This window comes from Neofelis nebulosa, chromosome 10 (assembly GCF_028018385.1).
Source record: "Neofelis nebulosa isolate mNeoNeb1 chromosome 10, mNeoNeb1.pri, whole genome shotgun sequence".
In the NCBI taxonomy this organism is placed as follows: Eukaryota; Metazoa; Chordata; class Mammalia; order Carnivora; family Felidae; genus Neofelis; species Neofelis nebulosa.
In genome coordinates, this window is record NC_080791.1 from 110,883,730 (window position 1) to 110,896,310 (window position 12,581).

Sequence of the window (12,581 nt, forward strand, 5' to 3'; positions counted from 1 at the left end):
CGGAGGGAGGGCGGGGGGAACTCAAGGCCTGCTTGATACGTCCGCCATTTTGGGCGCTTCGCTGATGGTGTCGGTGAGCGCGTTTCCCGCCTGAGCGCGACTAGCGGCGGGTCGCGGGCACCTCCAGGTAATGGGGGTGGGGGTGGGGGCGGCGGAGCGGGCCGCGGCGCGGGGGGCGCGGGGGGCGCGCGGCGCGCGGGCGGCGACGGCGAGGCCCCCTCCGCCCGGCCTCGGCGGCGCGGGGAGGGAGCGTCCCGGCCCCCTCCCCTCCCCTCCCCTCCCCCCCGGAATTCGCCGCTCGGCGGCCGGGGAGGCGCGGCGCCCGGGCACCGCGGCCCGTCCCCGCCCGCGCCTGTCAGCCGCCTGCTCGCCCGCCGCGGCCCGCGGGGGCCTGGCGGCGCCGGGCGCCGGGGCGGGCCGCGGGCCGGCGGCGAACTTTGCGCCCGGGTTGGCGTCCGCGGCCTTGCGCGGCGGCGGCGGCGGCGGCGGCGGCGGGCGGGGCGCGCCCCTAACCCGGCCGGGCCCCGCTCGGCTCCGGCCCGCCCCGGACAACTTCTCTGGGCGCGGGCCCGCGAGCGTGTCAAGTTGAGGCGGCAGCTCGCCGCAGACTCTCGAAGGCCATTGTTGGGCTCCGTTCTGCGGGAAACAAGTTCTGTGGGTTTGTGCTCTTTGGCCGCAGAGTCATCGGGACACGCAGAACCCGGCTCGGAGTATGTAAATAGCCTTCCGAGCGGCTTTTTAACTCCGGTGTTGTGACTCGAAGGTGGACCTGGTCACGAACGCCTCCCCGGCGAATATGAGCGAGGGGGGTGGTCCTTCGTGTGGCTGGAAGTACCTCCCTCTTAAAGCAGCCCATCCGCTGCGGACTTGGAGGGCTTTCCTCCCGGGTGCTGCTCGCTCCCATCTCAACTTGGACTTTTCGGTTGTAAGGGCGCGGAAGGAGCCCTTGCGAGCATCCCTGCGCCCTGAAGCTTCAGCCTCCGAGCTTCCCGCGGCGTTCCCGGTCCTTCTTAACGTTTTCTAGCGGGTCGGCTAGAGCTTTGTTTATGTTTTGCTTTTTACGTGGTGGTTTCCTTTCGTCCCCACAGCACCCGTCGGCGTGGATACCGTCCCACTTTGCTAATGGGAAGTTTACTTTGGTTTTTGTCCTCAAGGTCACGTTGCAGGGAGGCGGCGAGTGGGAGAGGGGCTCCAGATGTCCAGCCACTCGAATGAAGGTCTCCTAAGCGGTGGCGGGATTTCAGCTTTTCTCTACTGCGAAGCTAGAGTGCCTGGCTTGAGGTCTCGGCTTCACCACTTGCTGGCTCTGCGACCTTGGACAAGTTACCCCGCTTGTCTGCTTTCCCTGTAACACGGCAATAATAATAGTCCATCTCCCGCGTTTGTGGGGCGGGAACGAGTTAGCAACGGTGCCTGGCGCGCAGAATCAGCTTGGTGCAATTAGTGGCTATTGGTGCCAATTTAAATTTGATTTTTGAATGTTTGGATTACCGTTAGGAAGTCAAATGAGCGTGTAAGCCCTGGCCCTCGGTGACGGTCTCCAGAAAGCCCTGTGTGTTTCACCGTCAGCTTTGCGGAGAAAACAGGCTGGAAGTTATTTTAACTTTTCCAGGAGAGGGGTGGCTGAAGATTCGTCAAATCACCAGTGTTTCCTGAAGTGATAAGCTCTTGCTGGTGCTTCGGAGTGTTTTGTCTGAGAGGTGGGTAATTGAGGAAAAGCCCGTCGGGAGCTCGGGTCCGATTCTCTTCCTGCCTGCGTGGGGATACGAGGCCCTCGGTGCGATTGGTCCCCGTGTCTGTCAACTCCAATTTTATGGTCCCGGTATCTGTTCGTCCGTGTTCTCCGGGTTATCGAGGTTTGCAGGGGTGCTGCGTGTTGAGATGTACTTCAAGCCTCATTTGGGAAGTCACCGTTCTCCCACGGATGCTATGGAAGTGTTTTGCCTTCGGTGTGTCTGATTAGGGAGTCTGGAGCCTCTAATAACAGAATGCCATCCGCTCGGTCACACACTTACTCACAGTCTCTTAATCCTTGGTACTCGGAACCGTGGTGCCCTTCCCTCGGTGTCACTTGCTTGGGACCTGGCTTGCTTCGCTTGCACTGGGGCAGTGTTTCTGTGCACTTTTTTTTTTTTTTTTAATTTATTTATTTTTGAGACAGAGAGAGACAGAGCATGAATGGGGGAGGGTCAGAGAGAAGGAGACACAGAATCGGAAGCAGGCTCCAGGCTCCGAGCTGTCGGCACAGAGCCTGACGCGGGGCTCGAACTCACGGACCGCGAGATCATGACCCGAGCCGAAGTCGGCCGCTTGACTGACTGAGCTACCCGGGTGCCCCTGTGCACTTTTTTTATTTTTTAATTTTTTTTTTTAAGTGTATTTATTTTTGACAGAGACAGAGAGTGAGCATGAGCTCGGGAGGTGCAGAGAGAGAGAGAGAGAGGGAGACACAGACTCCGAAGCAGGCTCCAGGCTCCAAGCTGTCAGCACAGAGCCTGATGCGGGGCTCGAACCCACAAACCGTGAGATCATGACCTGGGCCGAAGTCGGATGCTTAACCGACTGAGCCACCCAGGTGCCCCTCCCCTGTGCACTTTTAAGTAGAGGTGGGCATCTCGCCTGGGGTAACTTAAGAACAGGGTTTTGGATTAGAAAACTTTAGCTTTTGTGTGAAGTATGCAAAACAAAACAAAAACTTGCTGGTTTGAATTAACTACTTGAGAATTTGAGAATCAGACCACAGCTGGACAGAAAATGAATGGTGGTAAGATTTGACAGAGTGACGTTCGCTCCTTTAAGGTAACTTTTGCATTGCTTTGGTGCAAAGGCATTGTGCTTATCACAGGCAAAATCTCTCTCTCTCTCTTTTTTTTCTTTCAAGTTTTAAATTCCAGTTAGTATACAAAAACCTCTTTCTTAAAACAGTATTTGTCACTGGGGCGCCTGGGTGGCTCAGTCGGATGAGCGTCCGACTTCAGCTTGGGTCATGATCTCGTGGTTCATGGGTTCGAGCCCCGCATCAGGCTCTGGGCCGACAGCTCAGAGCCTGGAGCCTGCTTCGGATTCTGTGTCTCCCTCTCTCTCTGCCCCTCCCCCACTTATGCTCTGTCTCTGTCTCTCAAAAGTAAGTAAATGTTACCAAAAAAAATTTAAGAAAAAACAACAGTATTTGTCAGGATCGGTATTTAGTTTGTTGCCGTTGTGAACTTCTTTCTTGAAATGTCATATTTTGGGCAGTTGAGAGGCAGCTTCAGTATATGTTGGTCCAAATTTTATAATGTTTTTATTACCCCTAAGAAGAATACATGATAGTGACAATGCAGTTCTTCTAATTATCTACTTACCTGAAACTCAGCCTTGAGTTTATTTCATGAAAAGCAGCAGAAGCTGTGGTTTGGGCCTCATGAGTCAAGAGCTGAGTCCTTGTGTGGGCCAAGTAGTGTGTTAGCTACTTTTCTTAGGTGAGATGGACTGAAAAAAATAAACCTGGACTCTTGGCTTTAAGCATCTGTCTTATTTCTTCTTTTTCCTTAAGAGAATCTCAAGTAACTGGTTTTTGATTTGCTCTAGGTATGTGTTTCATGGTTGGGAGGCAGTTTTGCCCCTAAAGAAACATCTGGCAATGTCTGGAGACATTTTTGCACGTCCTGCCTGTGGGAGTGGGCAATGTGCAATTTGGCTTCTAGAAGATAAGAGGCCGGGGATGCTGCTAAACAGTCTGTAATGCACAAGTTGGCACCCTAAAATTACCCAGCCCCCAAAATTAATAGTGTAGAAGTTGAGAAACTCTGTTGTAGATAGATGCTAGACTGGCACGCATTAGAGTCACTTAGGACTTTTTGTTGTTGTTGTTTTTTAATGTTTCTTTATTTTGAGAGAGAGAGACTGTGTGTATGTGAGCAGGGAAGGGGGGGCAGGAGAGAGGGAGGGAGAATCCCACAAACCACAAGATCATGACCTGAGCTGAAATCAAGAGTTGATCACCTAACCAACTGAGCCACCCAGGTGCCCCTGGGACATTTTTAAGACCAAGGATGATGGACCCCACCTCTGGAAATTTGTGGTGGTATTGAGAATATATTTTTTAAAGTTTTATTTATTTATTTTGAGAGAGGGAGAGAATGAGAATGAGCCAGGAGGGGCCAGAGAAGCAGTGGGAGGAAGAGAATCCCAAGCAGGCTCCTTGCTGTTAGCGTGGATCCCGACTCACGGCTTGATCCTATGAACCATGAGATTGTGACCTGAGCCGAAATCAAGAGTCAGATGCTCAACTGACTGAGCCACCCAGGGGCCCCAAGAATATATTTTTAGAATGCTCCCCAGGTAGTAATGAAGTGTAGCTAGGTTTTGGAACGACTGCTCAAGACCACAGACAGTAATGACCACTTGTTGGCCAAGGAATCCTTCAGGTGACCTGTGAGCTCTGTCTTTGTGGCACCTAGATCCTACCTAGGAGATCACTTAGTAGTGGGGATACTTGGTGTACACACATTAGTTTCAGGTGCCTCAAGACTGGACTTTAATATTTACTTTTTTTTTTTTTTTTTTAATTTTTTTTTTCAACGTTTTTTATTTATTTTTGGGACAGAGAGAGACAGAGCATGAACGGGGGAGGGGCAGAGAGAGAGAGGGAGACACAGAATCGGAAACAGGCTCCAGGCTCCGAGCCGTCAGCCCAGAGCCTGACGCGGGGCTCGAACTCACGGACCGCGAGATCGTGACCTGGCTGAAGTCGGACGCTTAACCGACTGCGCCACCCAGGCGCCCCTACTTTTTTTTTTTTAAGAGAGAGAGGGAGCGAGCACGCGAGCAGGGGAGGGGCAGAGAGAGAGGGAGACCCAGAATCGGAAGCAGCTCCAGGCTCTGAGCTGTCAGCACAGAGCCCGACGCAGGGATCAAACCCACGAACTGCGAGATCATGACCTGAACTGAAGTCGGACACTTAATCGACTGAGCCACCCGGGCGTCCCTGAAGACTGAACTTTAAAAGAAATTTTAAGTGAATAGATTTTATAATATAATTTAGAAACTTTTCCTTTACTTCGTGAGAATACATCACTGTGTTGTGCAGCTCTCAGGTGTTTAGGGCTGTTTGCTCCTACTCCTAGAACGTGATTTTTGAGTTTTATATCCTTTGCTCCCATCCTGTCAGTCAGTTGTCAGTTCTGTTTTTAGATGCAAGCTTCATCATTATCTTTTTGTTGTTGTTTTTTTTCCTTTTGTAATGAAGGCCTATTTGCAGAGAGTTAGCCCTGGATCTCTTTGCCAGTTCTGCCTTTTTAGGGCAAGAGAGAGGCATACTCCATGTGTAACATTTTAACACAGAGACCCTTGCCTGCTAGGAAAGGAGGCTCCTCTGTGCTCTGGACTCTGACCCAAGTGGGGGAGTGTTTCTCTTCCTGGCGGGGTGGGTGGTGGAGTTGGGGAGCGGGAAGAGGTGCGTTAGCAGAAGGGCAGGGATCCTTTTCTTACACATACTTACAATTTGGATTGTCTTGTTTGTTGAATGGAAGAACACTGGTTTAAAAACTACAGATTTCCAGCAATTGAATGTTAGTATCTGGGCATCTAAAAGGGAGAAAGAAGATCATGGTGGCACCTTCTAATCTTTCATCCTGAAATCAGCTTATGGCTGTTGTTGAGAAGGACGAACGACCCCTCCCCCATCGACGTCTTCTAATCTTCATTTATTTGATCAGCAGATAGAGTAATTGAATCCTTACTCTGCCAGGAGCCGTATTAGGGACTCACTCACGAACAGGCACTTAAGGACTTGCACTCTGGAGGGAGAGGTAGCAATTATAAAAGGGATGCAGTTTTGGCTGGGAGGCCAGGTAACAAAGCTTGTTAGAATTGTCCACGGAGTAGGTAAGTAGGCTCCTCAGGGAGGCCCTACAAGCCTGGGCAGAAAGAGCTTAGGTTTTGCTCCTTGGGGGTTGAATTTGCCAGAAGTCTCTTGCCACTTAAGAAAATAGTTACACCTTTGTTTTTTAAGTGTATTAAGTGGTTACTTTGCCTTGCTTCTTTGGTTGGTGTGTCTTAGAAAAAGCAGTGCCGTTTCTGGGCTGGCGAAGCTGTTTTGTAACGGCGAGTAGGATCGGTCTGTATTGGGTTTTGCTCCATAGATGATGGTTGTTGGTCAAACTGGAAACACAGACTGCTCCCGAACCGATCAGAGGCTCTGTGTAGGTTCTCACTGAATGAACATCTTGAGCATCCTTGGAATTGATTGTGTCTCTAATGGGAGTGTTTTTTTTTGTTTTTCCTGCTGCAGTTGGGTCTAGGCTGACTAGAGGTTTGTTTCTGTGGCCTTTTGACTTTGGCTTAGATTTAGTTGCCACGGAAAACCCCTTTCTTCCTCTCTCCCTCCCCATTTATTTTTCTTTACTTGGAGAGGGTTGATAGTTACTAGTCGGATCAATACCCAGTTTATTTCAGGGCTTAAATGATTGTGGACTGACCTCTGGATACCAGGAAGATCAGCCCGTGAAGAAGCAAGTAGGAGGAACCTTGGTAGTAGTTGAAAGACTTCTCACCTCAGTGGAGACAATTTCATGTCCTGGATTTAGCAGTCTGGGCTTAGCTCTGAGCAGAAGTGTTTTACTACTCGTCACTCACAGCTGGCTAGTGTTGACCTGCTTTGTAATAAGTATTAGTGAAGACACAGTCATCTGTGAATTTATACAGATGAAGTTTGATTGGTTCTGAACATCTTTTTCCTAATATAAAGAAGCTCTGATTGGTTTTGTACTTCTTGGTGACTTTGGAGAAGACTAGGGTGGTATTTGTTTCAGTGGGAATATATATTGACTTGAATGGCTTGTGTGCCCCAGAGGTTGACTGCCATGAAATCTGGTAACCCAAAGGAAAGACGAATTACAGATTCTTATTTTGGAGTTAGAGAGTAGAACACAAAGTCTGCAGAAGTAAGGGTGTGACTGAATGTCGAGTCAGATTTGGAGAAAGCTCTTCAGATTGCTGGTTGGAGCCTTGAGTTCCCCGTACCTGGATACAAATCTGGCACCAGAGACATACTTTGGCAGGAAGAGAAAGGAAAGCTTGGGTGAGCATGCGAGGCACCCCGAGACCCTGATCGGGGCAAGTAAGGTGGGCGTGCTACACTCCCCGCTAAGTCACGCTCCATGGTGGCCTGGTGGTTCATATGCATTGGCTGGGCCTTGGTGAGATTTGGGCTTTCTGTCTCTAGATGGGGGCAGTGGCAGGAGGAACATTGAAAAGACTGACTTGGTTGGCTCTTTGGGGTTTCCTTTCTTGAAAGTCATGGTTTTGGAGCTGGAACAAAACTTCGAGGTCATTGATTCTTAGAGAAGAGTGTAGGCCATGCTGGAGAATGGACCCATAGGCAGCAGATAGATCTCTCTGTTCCTGGGTGATGCCTTCCGGTTTTGGTGGCCCCACTAGACCACAGTTTCTAGTGTCATTTGTTTCAAGAGTGACATCACAACTGGATCTCACTGAGAATTAAGAATAAATGCTTAATTTCTGAATTGTTTCCTTTTGGTGGTAGTACTTGTCAGTTTTCTGTCATTGTCGTAGACGAGGGGATAGTGTCTTCCTGGAGATACAAAGGTTTTCTGTTGCCTCTGGACAGTGGGCATGGGGCATGTCTCGTCTGCCTCTGGTGCCTGCTTGCCAAGACCCTGTCCCTTCTGGTCAAAACATGCCCTTCCCATTGTAGACCTCTCATCCTCAATTTATTACACCCTTACATGAATTCAACAACTATGCTTTTGGCGCCTGTCATGGCATAGTATCTTAAACTAAGGGGGTTTCACAGATTAATACTGTTCTCTTTCCCCAATTCAGAGTATGTCGTGGAGGTCAAGAGTATGCGAGGACCTAAAATAGCTGGCTTTGAGTTCTGGCTCCCAAAGTCTTCCCAGCTGTGTAACCCTAATATCCGATGACATCTTTGTTCCTTAGTTTCCTTATCTGTGACATGAATATTAAATATAAACTCATTTGCACAATGGTTAGAACAGAGTAATATTTTTGTTGGTATTACTGTTCTCAATCTTCTTCATAATAACAATAGAAGTAAGTACAGAAATGTCTCTAATATAAGGTGTAGTGAATGCTCTAAAGAGGTAAAATGGAATTTTAAGGGATCTTACAGGACTTTGAGGTCCGACGAACTGCTCTGGGGTGGTCCTGGGTGATAGTGATACGGATGAGGGGGGCTTATGGCGTTAGTGTTGATATGCATGTTTTTTTTCAAATCTGGGTTATATTATATATGCTTAGGTAAATGTGATCATATTTCTTTGATGGGAGTAGAGATCATATATTTGAGGTTTTGCACTTTGCTCTCTAAAAAGGTCTTTAAAATCCCTCTGGCACTTGCAACATTGTAAAGGTAACTCCGTTTGCTTTAGTGTCCTCTGTTTCGTAGAACTGTATTTTTCGGCGTACTGTGTTCTTGAAGAAAATCACACAGGCCTTGAGGGATCGATGTGTTTTAACATACGATTGGATCTTTCTTTATTTTGCACTTAATTTCTTTACAAATTCCGCATTACAACCAGACACCTCTTCTCTGTAGAGGACCAGTTAGTAAATATGTTAGGCTTTGCGGGGTGTAGAATCTCTAACGACTCAGCTCTGCCGTTGTGGCATGAAAGCAGCCATAGACAACATGTAAACAAATGAGGCTGGCTGTCTTCCAGTGAAACATTATTTACAAAAACAGTGTGGAGTGTATAAACACCAAATCACTATGTCGTACGTTTCAAACTAGGATAATATTGTTTGTCAATTACATGCTAGTGAAAAAATAATAAAACTATTCCAAAAGCTAAAACCTCACAAGAGACAGGTGGTGGGGCTGTCCTGCTCTAACCTGCTTTTGTATTTTAATTTTTTATGAGATCATCAATTCAGAGAGAGTGGAGCAGTGTGTGTCCACGGTAAATGTTAAAACCAGCAACTGTGTAGCCAGTAACCAGCTTAAGGAATAGAATGTTGCCAGTACCTGTGGCTCTCGCTAGGTCTTTCTCTGACCACCTTTTCTTCCGACTTCAGGAGGGCAAGCACTACCCTACATGTCTCATTTTCTTTGTGGTGTTGCCATATGTGAATGTATCCTTATATAATGTAACTTAATTTTTTGCAATCTTTAAAGTATACGAATTGAATCATTTTGTTCTGTGACTTCCCCCTTCCCCCACAATGTGTTTTGAGATTCCTTCATTCAAATGTTTGAGTACTTACTATGTCTTAGGCGCTAAGACCTATGTTCTGATGCTGGGTGCGCTGGCATGAGTAAAGCGGACAAAAGTCTCTGTCCTCATGGAGCTTACAATTCATTGGGCAAAGATAGTTAACAGGTAGGTCAAAGCTGCGGCCGTGATATGGTGAGTGATATCGTAGGGAGGAAAGCAAAGCGGGGAGGTGGGATGGTGGGGGCTGTTTGAAGATTGAAAGGGGGTCAGGGTGGACCTCCTTGAGAAGGAGGTGAGGCAGCCCTAGGGCCGAGGCTTGGAGGAGCCTTACAGGCCGAGAGTCAGCTGGGGGCACGAAGAAGGGTCGTGCCTGCTGTGTTGAAGGGACACTGGGGAGGCCCGCTGGCTGGAGGGAGAGCCCGGGGAGAGTGGCAGAGGTGCTGCTGGTTGCGAGCCAGTCACACGGGCCAGCATTAGGATTTTATCTTTTCCTCTGAATGAGATGGGAGGTCCCCATAGTGTTTGGAGCAGAAGTGTGGCACGAGGCCTGACTTATGCTTTTGGAAGAGTCCCCCGAAGCTGTGGGAACAGCTGCCCCGGTGCTGCCACAGGACCCGTCAGCAGTAGTGGCAGCTGGGACCGAGGGGCCCTGGGTGGCTGTGAGAAGTGGGTGGGTTCTGGATGCCTCTTGAAGGTAGAGCTGACGGGGTTTGTGGGCAGAGGGAGCGTGGGAGCAGAGTGAAGGGTGCGGGGCTTTGCTGGCCGTGGGGGTTGTCACCTGTGAAGAACGGGAAGACCACGGGAGGTGCAGGGTGCGGACATCTTACCAAAGGCTGGGGAGAGCTCGGACCTGGTGAGTTTGTGGAGCTTTTAGAGGGCCAGCCGGACACGTGCAGGGTTCGGCCGTCTGCACTTGGGGGGAGAGGTCTGGGCTGAGGACGGAAATGTTAGTCTTCTGTGTTGTGAGGGCACCTGGGAGCCCCAAGGTGGAATGGGGACACTGAGGAATGAGGACCGAGTCGGCAGGCACGACGGGAAGGCGGCCTCCGAGGCGGAGGAGGAGGACCGGGCTGGGGGACCTGTGGCCAGTGCTACTGCATCTGGTCAAGTGAAATGAGGCCCAGGCCTCGCTGGGTGGCTTTGGCAGCACGGAAGTTGTCGATGACCTTGACGAGAGCAGTTCCCACGTGGCGGTGCACGAGAAGCCTGCGGGGGGAGGGTTCACGAAGGATGGAGAGAAGAGGAGAGCAGGTAGAGTTCTTTCTGGGCGTGTGCTGGGACACTGAAGGGACATTTGGGACCCCGAGAAGGTTTTGTCGAGATGGGAGAAATGACGGCATTTTGTAACACTGGGGGAGGTGATTGATTGTTCAGAGAGTGAGCGACCGGTGACGCAGGGGGGACACGGGCCGGAGCCGTGGGCTCCTCCTTGCGGGGCGCAGGGCAGTGGGAGCACGTGGGCATTTCCCTCTTTCTTTCATTTCTTGGGGAAATAGGAAGTTAGCAGCAGTCCGTGAACGTTAGGGTGAGTGGTGGCTGGTGGGGCGAGAGGAGAAGGAGGGAAGGTGCGGAAGCCGAGGGAAAGTCGGGCCACGTTCAGGGGGGAGCAGCGCTTGCACTTGCCTTTGTCTTACCAGACACGAGCAGGCCCCGTGGGGTTGTGGGTTTCCTGGAGCCTAAGTGGCAAAGCCAGAGGAGGTCAAGGGAGGGGCTGTCGTGGGGCACGTGGGGCACGGAGCTGCCCCTGGTGGGGGGCGGGGGGAGTGAGCGTGTGTAGACGGGCAGCTGCGGCCACCCTTGGGCACGTGGCCGTGCTTCACGCCTCCCGGCTTCTGTGCTCTGTCCTGTTGGTCACCGCGTACGTACGTCTCATCTCGTCTTTGTCCCAGCACTGGAGGGAAGGGTTGTTTGCAGTCGAGAAACGGTGCTGGTGCCGCTTTCAACAAAGGCAGAAACGTTTCTCCAGGGCGTAGGCCTCGAAGAGCGGTGCAGCGAAGTACAAGTGTGGGACCTGAACGTCTTTAACTTGCGTAAACGCTGCAGATCGTATTCCAGGGTGGCTGTTCCACGTACCTTCCTGCAGGCACTGTTGTCCCGCATCCTTGCCAGCGCTGGCTTTGTCACACTTTCATATTTGCCAATTTGGTGGGTACGAACCTACATCTCGTTTTTAAAAATATAACCACCTTATTGAGATAGAATTCACATATACACTTCATCCATTTGAAGTGTAGGATTTAACAGGTTTTCGTGTGTTTATAGGATCGTGTCATGAGTGCCACAGTCTAATTTTAGGACGTTTTCATCCCCCCTCTCGCCCCCCCCCCCCAAAGAAACCTTGTCCCCTCGAGCCGTCATTCCCTATTTCTGCTTACCTCTTGGCAACCACTGCGCACCTTCTCTTTCTGTAGATTTGCCTGTTCTGGACATTTCACGTGATTGGAATCGCACACCGTGAGTTCTTTCGTGTCTGGTTTCTTTCACTTAGCAAAACGTTTTCAAGGTCCATCCACGTTGTGGAAGGTGTCAGCATCGGTAGTCTGTTGCTTTTTATTGTCCAGTGATGTTCTGTTGTATGGATACACCACGTGTTGTTATCCAGTGGGTTGTTTCTACTTTTTGACTGTCGTGAGTAGTACCGCTAAGAGCATTTGTGTACACGTCTTTGGGCGGACATAACGTTCTTATTTTCCTCCGCGTTTGCTTAGGAGTGGAATTGTTCGGGATCGTGGTAATGGCATGTTTAACATTTTGAGGAACTACCAAACTGTTTTCCCAAGGGGCTGCACCATATTACGTTCCCCCCAGCACTATATCAGGGTTGTAGTTTCTCCGTGTCCTTGCTGACATTTATTATTTTCCGTTTCAAAAACATTAATAGCCAGCCTAGTGGGTGTGGAGTGTGGTATCTCCCTGTGGTTTTGAGCTGCACTTCCCCGATGACTCATGCTGGTGGACAGGCCCACGTGTGCTCACTGGCTGGTTGGCTGTCCCATCCCATCCCTTAGAAGAAAGTCTCTTCAGATTCTCATTTTTGCATAGGTTTTTGTTTTGTTTTGTTTTTTAATGTTTATTTTTGAGAGAGACAGAGACAGAATGTGAGTGGGTTAGGGGCAGAGAGAGAGGGAGACACAGAATCTGAAGCAGGCTCCAGGCTCCAAGCTGTCAGCACAGAGCCCGACGTGGGGCTCGAACTCACGGACTGTGAGATCACGACCTGAGCCGAAGTCAGACGCTCAGTCGACTGAGCCACCCAGGCTCCCCTCATTTTTGCATGGTTTTACTGTTCTTTTCTCTGATTACTGATGAAGTTAAGCATCTTTTTGGTTATTTGGATTTCCACTTCTGTGAAATGGCTGTTTCTTTCTTTCTTTTTTTTTTTTTTAAACTGAGTTCTTT

The 12,581-nt window shown here is 49.9% G+C and overlaps 1 protein-coding gene across 23 annotated transcripts in view; it reads left to right on the forward strand.

Moving 5' to 3' along the window:
• The window catches only part of PPP6R3 (protein phosphatase 6 regulatory subunit 3), a 138,830-nt gene continuing 126,249 nt past the window's right edge, over nt 1-12,581 (forward strand). For all 23 annotated transcript variants that reach the window (XM_058689907.1, XM_058689908.1, XM_058689909.1 and 20 more), the window contains exon 1: nt 1-127. The gene's annotated coding sequence lies outside the window, so the exon portion shown is untranslated. The remainder of the gene's footprint in view (nt 128-12,581) is intronic.